The sequence below is a fragment of the Protopterus annectens genome, chromosome 8.part0, assembly GCF_019279795.1.
Source record: "Protopterus annectens isolate FY-2018-M chromosome 8.part0, PAN1.0, whole genome shotgun sequence".
Lineage (NCBI taxonomy): Eukaryota > Metazoa > Chordata > Ceratodontiformes > Protopteridae > Protopterus > Protopterus annectens.
Window position 1 is genome coordinate 847,159,186 of NC_056741.1, and position 14,403 is coordinate 847,173,588.

The window sequence follows — 14,403 nt, forward strand, 5'->3', positions numbered from 1 at the left end:
CAACAGACAACTAATGGATACATAATATTCATTCATTATATGTATAAATGTGTCGGTACAAAGCTCCAGTAATCTTCTGCAAAATTGGATATGTGTCAGTACAACTAGAAGGGTGCAAATCTGTTATATGTGAAATAAGACCTTTAACTGCCCGCAGAACTGTTTGGGACTGCATGGTAGCAAGCCTTGTTTACTTCTAAGTTATTTTGATTTTACTTCTTTAGCTGTTATTCTGCAAGTATGCCTGAATTGTAAATAAGTTTGATGAATTTGATGTTGCTGATGGTTTTTTTCCAGTTCTTCCAGGCATGGTTCCAGTACCTAATTAAGATCTTAATATCAGTTTTAAGCAACATCCACCCCCCCCCAGATTCCTATGTGTAAGTGGGAAGATGGAGTCTTTAACTCTTAGTAACTGGTTAATAAAATATTGTACAGTTAAAGTGACTGCGTTTTATTGTTCTCTAGTTCTATTTCTTTACATTCTTAGATCTTTCAGGTGTATCTTGTGGTAGAATTTTCACTGTTTTAAGAGATCACAACACTAAAAACTCATTTCACTGAAAAGTGTAGAAGTGTATAGAATGGGTTGGCAACTTTGGTTAAGGAGACACTATTGCTGTTCACGTTAATATCTATCCTTTGAGTTCCAGTCTTTTTGACGGATATTTCCTGATAGAATCTGTTTGATATGATTATATTCTAAAAGTTTGTCTTGCTTCCTGAGGGAGCTTATTCTGGGTGATGAGAACAATTTTACTAAAGATTCTTTTGCCAATAGCAAGATTGAAAAGCAGCATGACTATTGTCATTACACTGTAATCTTAGTGTCTCAAACAGTAAGTGATGAGCGTACTTAACTTGTAATTTTGTGGCCAAGGAAGGTCACTAATGTTCATGGAGGATGTTAAAGATAAACTAGTAAAACAATAGTGCTGATCTGGCTAGGGTGAGCAGGTACTTGGTTCTCTGAAATGATGTTGTGAGGTACTAGATTAATATGTGTGCAGATTACTTTGGCAGTAACATGTATCAGACTGGTGTTATGAGCTGAGTGTAGTGTAAATATGGGTAGACTGTATACCAGTCTTCGTATTAAAACATTTTTCTTTGCTGTAGCTTTTCTGGTCTCAGGAGTGAGGTGGTCAGTGATAGTCAGTGACTTTATGTGGTGTTGTTACTTTTTTAATGGTATTTTCTGTATAAGCTTTGAGTGTTAGAGTGGGGTCTAGTGTAAGACCTAGATAGGTGTATTATAGTGGACAGAACTTAGGGTATTGTTAGAGGGTGTGACACTTTCTTGGGGCTTCAGTGCACAAGTTTATTTGCTGTACCAAAAGCCACGATATCTGTTTATGTATCATTTATTGTTAGTTTTTTTTTAGCCAGAGAACCAGACTAGGAATGTTCATAAGTATGGTTTCAGACTTCTAGTAAAAGACTGTCTACGAACAGTGATTCAATGAGATTTGGAATATAAGCCAGGTTCCTGATTCACTTATGTAAATTACTTTTGAAAGTGTCCAGGATATTAAGATCTGATCCATGCAGGAAGTTCATTCCACAAAGCTGGAAGTCTTAAAGTAATGAATGATTGCTTCAACCTTGTATTAAATTAACTTGTATGCAGTTTTAAATTTTTGTGCCTTAAGGGAATAGTACCTTGATAATGTTTTATATTCAAACTTACTTTAAAAATGGATCACCGAATACCCTGTGTGCAAATGCAGTCTTAGAAATGTACACCTTTCCTTATAACATATATTTTGAATGTGTTATTTTTGGGTAAATCTTCTTTGCACACTCTCAAAACATTTTAGTTGACTCCTATTACAAATGAAAAATACATTGTTATACTTAAGTATAGGTCTAATTTAATTGATGAAACTGCTACTGTCTATAGAGTTAATATTTTTAATCATAGCTCCAATTTACCGCATCACTTTACATCATATTGCTTCAGCATGCTCTCCAAAACAAAGATTCCTAGCAATCAAGACATCCAGATCTTTGAAAACCTCATCTTCTTTAAAAGTTGATGATTAGAAATAAGTTGGGTAACTAAACCTACGTTTTCAAAAGTAGATTAATGAACATTTGTTTAAACTAAATCTTATACCAACAGGTTCTTCCAGTTGCTACTTTTCAACATATATATTTTAATTTAAGCATTAGCCTTATTGGTCTTCGTGAAAGCAATCTTTAGATCATCAGCATACTTGCTGATCCAACAAAGTTTGCTCTTTGGAAAAGTTACAAAAACAATATTAAACAGCGAGTACAAGATAGATTCCTGTGGGACACCAGCAGTGACTGAGAAGAATTCTGTGTTTTTTATCCTAACAACTGATTGCAGTCTTCCCAATAGCCAAGACATAACCCACCTTCTAATGTATGGGTTGATTTTTGTCTTTACCATTTGTTTATGAATAACCAATGGGATAAAGAATCAAATGCTTTGGACATATCTTAGTACACTACACCAGATGTTAAGCCCTCATCTACAGCCCAATAGATCTGTTCATAGAATTCAAACAAATCTGTCAATGTTCATCTCCCCTTTTAGAATCCATATTGAAAGAAATGTAATAATCTTCTTATTAATAGCATCAATAATACACCTTTCAAAGTGTTTACCAAGGATTAACATCAAGCTAATGTGACTGTAGTTCTTAAATTCTTTATTTCCCTTTGTGTATTGGTGTAATACCAGACATTTAGAACTTATCCACAGTGTAACAGACTATTAAAATAGGTCTTAATATTGGTGTCATAGCCTTCCTAATGTTACAAAGCAATTTAGCAGGGATTTTATCAGGACCCCTAGAAGTAGTTTCTTAACACTATTCAGTGCTTTCATTATAGTGTCACTGGAAAAAAGGGACATGGAGCATCTAGTGCAATCCAATTCCATAATTTTCCTTCTCAGAAATGTAATTATTACTACTAGAGTGAACAAAATAATTAAATTAATTTGCTATAGACGTAATTTCATGTAACAATGAACTGGTCACCTTTGTAACACTAATTACATTTTGTTGTCTAGTATTTTGATTAATACACCTGTAATAGTTTATTAGATTTATCATCTGCTATTTTTTCATAAGATGAGACATATTTAACAATTTCACCTTTCAAATGGTTCTATTTAGTTTCTTTTTAGTATATTAATTTGGATAGTTCTTGTATGTTTTTAAAACTCTTTAAACTTTTTTATGTTTTTAATATGAAATTATTTGAGCTCACAAGACCACCAAAATGGAAAACAATTCCTAATTTTATTATGCTTAATGCTGGCAGTGGATCTGATACTACATCAGTATGTTTTCAAGGATAGAATAACCACAATGCTTGTATTTCAAGAGAGACTCAAAGGACCAGTCAGTGTTGTCTAGTACCTGATAAATTACTTAGTAATAAATCTTATTAAAATTAAACTTAATTCAACATATTATAGAAGCGAAAAGTTTTGTTATATCAAAATGTTACAATATTATGATATGAAGTTCCTAAAGGTAGAGTAATTGACACATTATGGATCTTATTTGTGATATTTGTGGCAGCAATACCCAGCATATGATTGCCTCTGGTATTCTGTTGTACTACTTGGTGAAGTCCATGAAAGGATAACATACTTGAAAAATATGTTTTTAGCTGAGAAAGAGCTACATTTTACATTGGTGTAATTGAAATCCCCATTAACAGCTGATGACCTGTCCCTAACATTAGGTCTGGTTTCCTTATGTAGTCCCAGTGTTTAGTGCTAGCCATATTTGGTATACAGTAACAGAATGATCTTTAGGGAGTTATGAATACCATCATTGTGGAAATCAACACTTAAACACTCAAGTAAAGATTTGATATTCTCATGAATTGCTAAAAGAACACCACCACCTCTAGATCCCTCTTGTAAACATTCATATTTTATAAATCCTTGGAAATATAAGTCCCTTTTGATGTTCATCATACTGATCACTGTTGCAGTAGCCTTAGCTGTATGGGTTATATCCTGACAAGGATATAACAGCTGTCCAGCTTTCAAAGCTTCAGTGTACCTTCCATGTGCCCAAACTGTCAAGCAGCTCATGTGGAGCTACTAAACGACAAGTTTGGGCACCAAGCCCTTCAGAGCTTTGCTGCCAAGAGAGAGAGAAGGAGGCTGAGCTCTGAAAGGACAATGCTAGGAAGAGCAAAAAATAAATAACTACAGTCTGGAATAAACAACCTATCAAAAAACAAGGGGGTGGAGGAAGGGAGTGGCTACTGCAGCAGTGATCATTTGAATATTTAATGTTATGGAAAGTTTACTTACACCTACTTTTAAAATAGTGTTAAACAAAACCTTACAGATCTTTATCACATTCTTCCCTCCTAGCTTCCAAACATCCACAAGAATAACATCTATTTTTGGAAACTTTCCTCCTGAGTGGTTATACATCACAGTTTTTATCTTATCTCCCTCTATCTTAACTGCTAATTGTTGACCCTCATCTGCCTCTAACCTTGACATACTTAAGTCCTCTGTAAATATTTCCATATTTGCTTTTTCTTTACTTCCACATTTCTCTGTTTTATACAAATTTTCCTAAAATGTCCACAATATCTCTAATACCTCTACAGGATCTCTGGTTATTTTTCTTGTTATAGGCTCTCTAGGTTTACAAACAAGCCCTTCTACTTTCTGTTGTTTAAGTCATTGTGCTAAAAGTTTTTGTGCTCTGGAGTTATTGTCAAAAACAGCAGTCTTTCTAAACACATGCATATTATGCAGATAGTCCCTTATTTTCTCTTTAGCACTCTGCAGTTGTACCTCTTCTTATGTGAGATTCCCCTTGTTTTGCATTAATGTTTGTTAGTCTCTATAAATAATTCTTATTACTTCTTAACCATATCTCTTTTTTATGTCTATCCTGTTTTTAAACTCCACTTTCATTTTATCCTACTCACTAGCTATAACTTCTGAAAATATTGTCTTTCCTAATAATTTTTGAATAATTTCCAGTACCCATTCCTTAAATTCCTTACTTTTTAACAGGTAGGTGGGGACACGCCTTCAACTCATTTTGACTTAATTATGCTGCATTTTTATCTTTGTTGTTATTGGCACATGATCTGAAATAATTATTGGATGTGTGTCAAAGCTTTCAATTAAATGCACATGTTCCTGTGAAATATAATGTCTGTCTATTCCAGGCCAGTTATTGTACCTTGGGGAGTAATATGCACATTCTCTCCAAGTTCCTACTACTGAATTCACATCTTCTACACCAAATATTTTCATAAATTTCTTTAGAAATTTATTTTCTTTTGCTAGATACATCCTTAATGTTTCAAATCAAGTTCCAGTATTCACCTACAATTAATATTCCCTGCTGAAAACTGATTATTTCTCCCAAAATGTTCTTAAGCTGCATAACAGCAGTTTTATGTTTGCCAGCATAATTCTTCTCCCCCCTTGCCAGCATCCCCTTACTACCACAAATCTACCATTATTATCTTTTTTTTCCACTTTTATCACTATTGGAGCTCTTATGGAAATTAGTATAAGTACTCCCCTTTCCCTTTTTCCCTGATATTCTGTTGAATATCCTTCCTGAAATCCTTTCTTTATCAAATTCACATGTTTACATCTATCCAAATGTGTCTTCTGTAGCATTGCTATTTGCACTCTGCATTTTTTAATATAATTCATTACTCTTATCTTTTTGTCTATACATGTGAAGCTGTTCACATTTCAAAATAGTATGGATAGCGTAGCCATTATGATAAAAAGGTTTTATTCCCACCTATTATGTATAACAACTTTTTTAAATGTCAATTTCCAGCTTTTGTGTTACATGTATCCTCTAAAGTTTGGCAGTTTTAACCTTTATACAGTTGTTTCTTGTCATCTCCATTTGAGCCTATGTCCCATTTTACAAGACGTTATGTTATAATGAAAACCCTTAAACAAAAAACAAACACACTGCTAGAACACTCCCATAACCTATTAACTTAAAACAAACCAAAAACTAATTACATCTTCAAATAATGAAGTTTAACCCTCCTGATAGGAACAATAGTGCTAAACTGACAGCTGCACCCACAGGCATTACCTAACCTAAAGTTAAGGTTATCATTGCTAAGGCGCATGTTACAGCTTGTGCTCCTACTTGCATGTCTGTTCTTGTCTTATCTTTATTCCCCTCTCAGATGTGAAAGACAGCTTGTATGCTTTCAGAAAATGTTACCTTTTAGCCTTAAGATAAAGTGCACTGGCTGTCTTTAAATAAAATTAAATTATACACTATACTAGTAAATGCATTAAAGTATTTAGGTACCAGAAAAGTTGCTATCTCTTATTCACTTCCACTCATTTCAAACTTTATTTTTCTAAGCTGTTTGCCTTTGTACCTTCTAATTTTATGTTTCTCTCAAAAAGCATTGTCCAGTCTTCTCGTAATTTATTGCCTTCACCTGTAATCAGTTTGTTTTCATGGAAACATAAGTATAAACTATACAGCTGCCCTCAGCTGCAGAGTTTTTAATTCACCGAACATGTATTTGCTAAGGGGAAGCAATGCATTACATTCACAGTGGTCTCTTATTTTAAAGTCAACTTGCTTACACAAAAAACTTATTAGATTAAGCCAAGGGCTTTAATTAGACATTCACCTATGTAAAACTACAAGAAAACATATCAACTCTGCATATATTATAATCAGTGCAATTTTACACCCCACCCCCTACTCCAACAGCTCAGGATTATGGCCTATTAACTTAAATGTGCTTTTGTCTAGCCTTTCTTCTCTTTATAAATTGTAATGCTTGCATTTCTTAAAACTAAAAAAGAAAAAAATGTACTTGTTTACTTTAGTATCTTTATCACGCACAACAGTCACTAAAATTCTTTATTTATGATTTATATATTGACATTTATTTACCAGGAAATTCTGACTGGTTCACACGAGCCCATTTTCAGTGGAGACCTGGAGAGAAAAGCCCCATTTAATAGAGAAATTAAAAAAATTTAAAGACATTACATAAAAAAAGTTGAAAATTATACATTTCAAAAATAATCAACAATATTGTAAAGCATGGAGATATACCAACAATATGTAACAAAGAGAAAAAGCAAAGTAAAATACTATATACAGTTCTGGAGAGTGTCCTTTTGGCAATTCACAATAGTAATAAGTAAAATCATATGTTTAATGTAATTGTAACTGTAAAGAGGGAAGGACAAATTAGTATAAATGGGAAGCAGATGATAGGAAGAGGTTATATAAATTGGTAGAGAGGGTTGGATAGCCAGGTGAAGATGAGGAAGTGGTGAGTGGTGATGGGTAGAGAATCTGTACAGATACAGGTGGAGAAAAGTAGACAAGATTGATGTTCAGCCAGGAGTATAGCATGAGCACAGCCTTGAGTTTGATAGGTGGTCTTTCAGAAGATGCTTGAAGGAAGGATGTTAAGTTACAGTTGTAGTAGCCAGTGGAACAGAATTTCATTTTGGCAACAGAGTTGAAGTAAATGCTATTTTCAATAACTTTTTAAGGTTAATAGATGGTGAGAAGTTGTTTATCATTAGAATGAAGGGGTCTAAGAATAGAGCTTAGTGCAGGGCAGGCATGGGGTTTATAGATGATGTTGTGAGCAGTAGCTAGTTGTACAAAGTCCAGGCAGAAAAGCAGTTCAAGCCAGTTCAAGCTTTTAAAGGACTTGCAGTGATGTATATAGTACTGTTTATTGGCAGGAAATTTACCAACTTTGTTGTAGCATATTTCAAGTTTATTTTTAGCAGATACCTGCAAGTTGGTAAGGATAGAGAGATATCTTTATGGAAAGGGATTGTGCCTTCATAAAAATAAAACATTCTGTTCCTCCCAGTTTCTCTGGTACAGTAGAAAATCTTAGTAATACTGTTGTGCGTGATAAAGATACTAAAGTAAACAAGTACATTTTTTTCTTTTTTAGTTTTAAGAAATGCAAGCATTACAATTTATAAAGAGAAGAAAGGCTAGACAAAAGCACATTTAAGTTAATAGTTGGGAGGGTGGTCTAATGGTTAAGGTGTTTGCCTTACAAAAGCAAGGTGCAGAGTTTGAGTCTCACAAGGGATAATTGGCTAGGCTTAAAATGGCTCGCAAGGGCAGTTAGCTTAGTACTAATCTATGAACCTATGAACCTATGGTGATATGTTGCTATATTACATGCAATTTATACAATGAACTGTTTAATACAAATACTTTTAATAAAAAAATGTTTTACTTATGGTTACTTTTCCTTTTAGTGTCCTTCCAAACACTAACAAAATGAAGTGGGGCATTTGCCTCTTAGTCCCCCCACAAGTTTAACAAAGTCAACAAAAGTTTAATCTTTCTTAGCCACTTTTTCTTGTAAAGCCATATTCCACAAATGTGATTTATGCTTTATAGTCTCACGTTGTTCACTAATTTCAGCACTGCTGGTCTTCTTCCTGTTCATCTCCATTTCCCAACCCTAGATTCTGCTTCAAGTTCAAGGTACTCTCATTTTTTCTAGTAAACTCCTGTTTTTTTTTTCTGTTTCTCGTGCATTTTCCTTTGAAACATTGGAAAGGTTTCATGGGCAAATTCTCTTTATGAGCTTTATTACTAGAAGAATGTGAAGCAGAGTCCCCATCTGTTTGATGGCTCACTTTATGCCTGACACACTTTTTTATTTCCTCCTTATCCTGTTCTACATCATTGGTTGGGGGTAACTACCCCCAAGAAACCATTATACTTGGAGATTTTAACATTAACTGGAACTCCTGTGTATCTGAGCAGCCTTCTACTCATATCAACTTATATGGTTTTACCCAAACTATAACATCCCCAACCCGCACAGATAAAACTAACAACAAAACTAGTACCCTTGACTGGATACTCACTAATACCCCCCAACTAAACTATAAAACAGGCACCCTCCCTGAGGACATAAGTGATCACTTGCTTACCTATTTAATCAGAACAAAAACTGTCATCCTAAACTCTACCATCTGTAGAACTATTCGCACTACCAAAAATTTTAACCCTGCTCACTTTCAAGCTGAACTAGTCACCTGTGAATGGTCACCCCTGAAATACCTCCCAATAGATAATGCCGTGAAATACTTTAACTCTAAATTTCTAACCATTTTAGACAGCCATGCTCCATTACGCAAAGTTAGAATTAGAACCAAACCGGCACCATGGCTCACCAAAACGACCAAACAAAAAATCCTCCAAAGAAATAAACAATGGGCCAAATGGCACTCAACAAAAGCTCCTCAGACCACCTGCAATTCAGACAGCTAAGAAATGAAACAAAAAAGCCATATTAGCCGATAAAAGAAACTACTACTACCAACTACAACAAACCAACCAAAATAATCCCCAAAAATTCTGGTGAGGTATCAATAACCTCCTACACCCTGGATGCTCAAGTACTCCCTCTCCCTCTGGCTCTGATCACAACAATCCCATCCAAATAGCTGACTCATTTAATACTTTTTTCACTGAAACCATACAATCCATAGCCAACCAGCTATCCCCTAGCATCCCAGGCTCTGCCACAACCTTTACCAATAATTGTCATCAATTTCATTTTCAGCTAGTACCCACTTCACTTATCTGTAACCTCCTACAGAAACTTAAACCCACTACTCTCTCTGCTGATAAATTACCTGCAGAATACCTGCAAAAAGCTGCTAAAGTCATAGCCTACCCCATATCCATCCTCATTAACAGAACTATTTCTGAAGGATCTATTACCCTAATCTGGAAAATCTCTCACATAATTCCCCTGCATAAGGGCGGTAACTCCAAAGAGTTGCCCAATTATTGGCCCATAGCTATTCTATCTCCTTTGGCAAAAATAATGGAGAAATGTATACACATACAACTGTTAACCTACCTACTCGATCACAATTTATTAGCCCCCTGTCAACATGGCTTTAGACCATTTCATAGCACCACCTCCGCTCTCTTATCCTTCACTAACCATATTAACAGTAATCGTAATATTGATACGCTATCCTCAGCTGTTTTTATTGACCTGTCCAAAGCATTTGACATGGTGAATCACCACCTTCTTATAGACACACTCAAAAACCTGTCATTGGACAACCATACTATACAGTGGTTCCAATCATACCTACATAACAGGCAACAGGCTGTACTATGGGAAAATACTTTATCTTCCCACGTCCCAGTCACTCTAGGGGGTCTCGCAAGGATCTATATTAGGCCCATTACTCTTTTCCATCTTTATAAATGACCTTCATTCTGTAATTCCTCAAGCTGACTGTATCCAATATGCTGACGACTCCACACTCATATGCGCTGCTGCTTCTCAATCAGAACTTCAGTCACTAACCCAAATGACCTTTAGTACAGTTGAAAACTGGCTCCTACAAAGACGTCTTATCCTTAACCCCAAAAAAAACAAAAATGCTACTATTTATTCCCACCCGCAGAACCTCCCCACTTAACTTTACTATTACTTCAAATGATGGAACTATAATATCTCCTGAACCAACCACCAAACTACTCGGGGTACTAATAGATAACAACTTGTCCTTTGAACCTCACATTAATAACACCATAAAAAGAGTAAACAAGAAACTAGATTCCCTCTATAGAATAAAACCCTTTCTTACACCTCCAGCCAGGGTTACTATTGCTCGTACCCACCTCATCTCTACCTTGCTCTATGCCTCCCCTATCTATACCAAAATATGTAGAAGTAATCTGAGTAAACTTACATCCTCCTACAACAATATTGCCAGATTTGCAGCTGGGTCCTCCTATAGAACTCATCACTGTATCAATCTGAATTAGTTAGGATGGTTAGAGCTGCCAAATTTAATACTTTTCAATCAATTAATAGTAGCCCATAAGATCCTGTATTTACCTCAAAATACACCCATACTTACATCCCTAGTCATCCCCTATAATAACCTCAAGACCTTACGCTCACCTAATAACCTGCTTGTACAAATATCAAAATCCAACAACTTAGCTGGTGACACCTTGTTCTCCAATACAGTAGGTAGAGCCTGGAACATTCTCCCAAGCCAGCTAACCTCAATATCCTCTGTCAGCTTATTTAAAAGCAAGCTTAAACCCTACCTCAAATCACACTGGCTATGCCCCTGTGTTAACCCAGACTAAGTACCTAACTATTAACTAGACTCCCACAATTCCTAGCCTCCCATGATTATGATCTTGTGTTGTCTCGCTAATTTTTAGTGAGCTTAACCTTCCTTAGGATTTTTTCTCATGTAAATAAGTATATACTGTGGAATGATCAAACACCTTCATATAGTATCACAACCTATGTGTTAAATAACACTAGAACTCCATCCTTGTTTGCTGTTCTTCTATAGTCTATCTATTGATCTCTAGTGTTTTTCTTTCTTAGGTTTTTGTGAGACCTTAGTATCTCTTATCATAAATTACTAGGTGTATCTAATTTTGTAATATGTTATAAAGATTTGTACTACACCATTTCTAATACAAATGTATTAGTCTTTTTCATCTATTCTTAGATACATTTTTCCTTTTTCCTACTGAAATATAAAATATATAATCTTAGGCTTGTACTATAATTGTTAAACTTATGTACCAAATTATACTGTTATTGTCTTTGTCTTGACCTTTTATGTTGTTGTAATTTGTGGAGCTTTTCTCCCCGGGCCTCCACTGAAAATGGACATATATCCAGCTGGACTTGCCCGGTCAACAAATGTAAAATAAACTAAACTAAAATAAAATAAAAATTGGGGTTTGCATAATGGATAATGTGTTCATCTTACAGACACAAGGTATATAGTTTGATCCTCAGCTTGGGGAAACATGGCTAGGCTTACAAAGTCCTCCTAGGGTCATTAGCCTAGTAATCACTTTAAAAATTACTTTGTTCCTCTAGGAAAAATATTCAGAAGATGGCCAGATATAATAGCTTGAATTTCATACCTACCTCTTGACATTTCCAGATTACTGGGATAAATTTGCTTCTTTTCTGTCTGGTGTACAGTGAATAATCATTTTTCACAAAACCTATACTGTCTCCAATTTTTAATACTTTGCCTTTCTGCCACAGTTATGATAGGACCAAGTCTTTCTGCTGATATGATTGCATATTTACTAATACAGGTCTTGGCTGCTTTCTCACAGCCAAGTTTGGAGCATGCACATGATGTGCCCTTTAAGTTAACAAGTCCTACTGTGGAATACCAGGCCAGTTACTTATTTGTGCTTTCATAAAATTAATCTAGTCTGTTCCTTCCAGTTTATCTGGTATTGTAGAAAATCTCAGTTTTTTTTCTGCACAGTGTGCCCTCTAACTCTACCAGTTTTTAAAACAGGGTGCTGTGGAACATTTTTAGACAGTTTCAACTCTTTTTGGGATATAAAATTAATGAAGATAAGTCAAAGGCTATAGCCATAAATTATGTGCCCACACATACATTGTTTCAGCAGTATGTATATTTACAGGGACATAAGATTAAGTATTTAGGAGTATGGATAAAAAGATTTCTGTTGTGGCAGCTAAGGATATGTCGGAGGAAACTAAACAAAAGATAATACAAAAACTGAAAAACTGGAAGCTGTTGTTAATAGATCAGGATAGTAAGATATAAGCAGTAAAATGTTTTTAGTCCATTTTATTTTATATATGGGTCAGGCATATTTTAATCAACCAGAGGAGAAGCTGTGGACAATAATTGATAAAAAGTTGAAGGAATTTATCTGGGAGATGAGGGGGTAGAAGGAATGAGATCCAAAAAATAAGTGGGCACACTTCTCGCAATTAATAACTGATAGCCAAATAATTTGAGTAGTGAGCTGAGGACTAGAGCTAATACAGTAAAGATAGCTTTGTATACAAAATAATAATGTTGATGTAGTGATGTACAAGTCCAAACCAATATTTAGTAAAAAAAAAATACAAAAATTTAATTAAATTCCACCAACACAAACCATAGTTTAGCACTTTCATTCCATTCCCTGGGACTTCCTCAGAACTACTAAATAATTATGTCATTTCCTTTTATACTTAAATTCAAACCCCTTGTTAATTAAATTGAGTAATTGAAGAAACAATCAGGTGATTAGGTAAAACATATTATGACATTAGTATCAGGATCTCAGTGCTAAAAACCATCACTTGAAGCACAAAATACAAAGTATAAAAACATATCACTGAAGAAATAAAACACATCACTATAAAACTGAAAAATGATAAATAATCGTAAAATCCTGTGGCCATCTTTTTAATAAAATCATAGTCTGGTGGCCTTAAGATTTAATACAGGTTTAATCCATATGAATTCATTGCATCCTGGTAAAAAAATAGCATTTGTTCTTAGCTGCCATAATAACTCCTGATGTTCTAATCTTAACTCCCAGATTGGTCACAGGATTTTATGATTTTCCAATTTTTGTATTGTTTTTACTAAGTATTTTTTGACTTGTGCAGCGTTATATCAATGTTATTATTTTGTATGCAAAGCTGTCTTTACTATATAAGCTCCAGTCCTCAACTCACTACTTGAATTCTTTGGTTATCAGTTATTATTTGTAGAAGGAATGAAAAGATGTCTAAGCCTGTAGAGTACTCACAGTTTCAATTTGTCTTCTTATAATCAGATGAGCAGATCTCACTGAAGTAGGTACTGTTCAAGATGAGTTTCCATGTACTCGAAGGCGTACAGTACCTCATTGTTTTATATATATATATATATATATATATATATATATATATATATATATATATACATAAATATATATGGGTCTACTTTGTTTCACTGAAAGCTCATTTCACTGAATTTCAATTCACCTTGACCAAATCACTGAAAGCTCAAATTACTGAAAACTCATTTCACAGAATCTCATTTCACTGAAGTGAAGTATTGGCACTGTGTAGAGTACTGTAAGGCAAGTAAAAGGAATATGCCCTTTTCTCCACTGTAGTGGGATTCTGGAGTTAGTATATATAGCTAGGAGGGTTGTGGGGACCACAGCCCCCTCACATGGGGGGGTGGGTGGCGTAGCCCCCCACTTAGTTTGCATTCATATTGTCTTCTGAAAACAGTTAGTCGTTGGTGTTGTAAGTATGCATGTCTATGGTTTAAAATGTATTGTTTTGAAGCTGTCGGTGAAATATAATATAAAACCAAACTAGGTGAAGGGCTATGCCGCCCACACCCACCAATGTTGGGGGCTGTGCTCCCCACACCCCCTAACTATATATACTAACTCCAGGATCGCACTACAGTGGGGAAAAGGGTATATATCTTTTACTTGCCTTACAGTAGTGAAATGAGCTTTCACACACACGCACACACGCACGCACGCTCACACACACACACACACACACACACACACACACACACACACACACACACACACACAC

The 14,403-nt window shown here is 35.0% G+C and overlaps 1 protein-coding gene across 1 annotated transcript in view; it reads left to right on the plus strand.

The window, feature by feature from the left end:
• LOC122809104 (mitochondrial carnitine/acylcarnitine carrier protein-like) overlaps window positions 1-14,403 on the plus strand; it is a 708,815-nt gene that overhangs the window by 462,735 nt on the left and 231,677 nt on the right. The gene's annotated exons all lie outside the window — the stretch shown is intronic.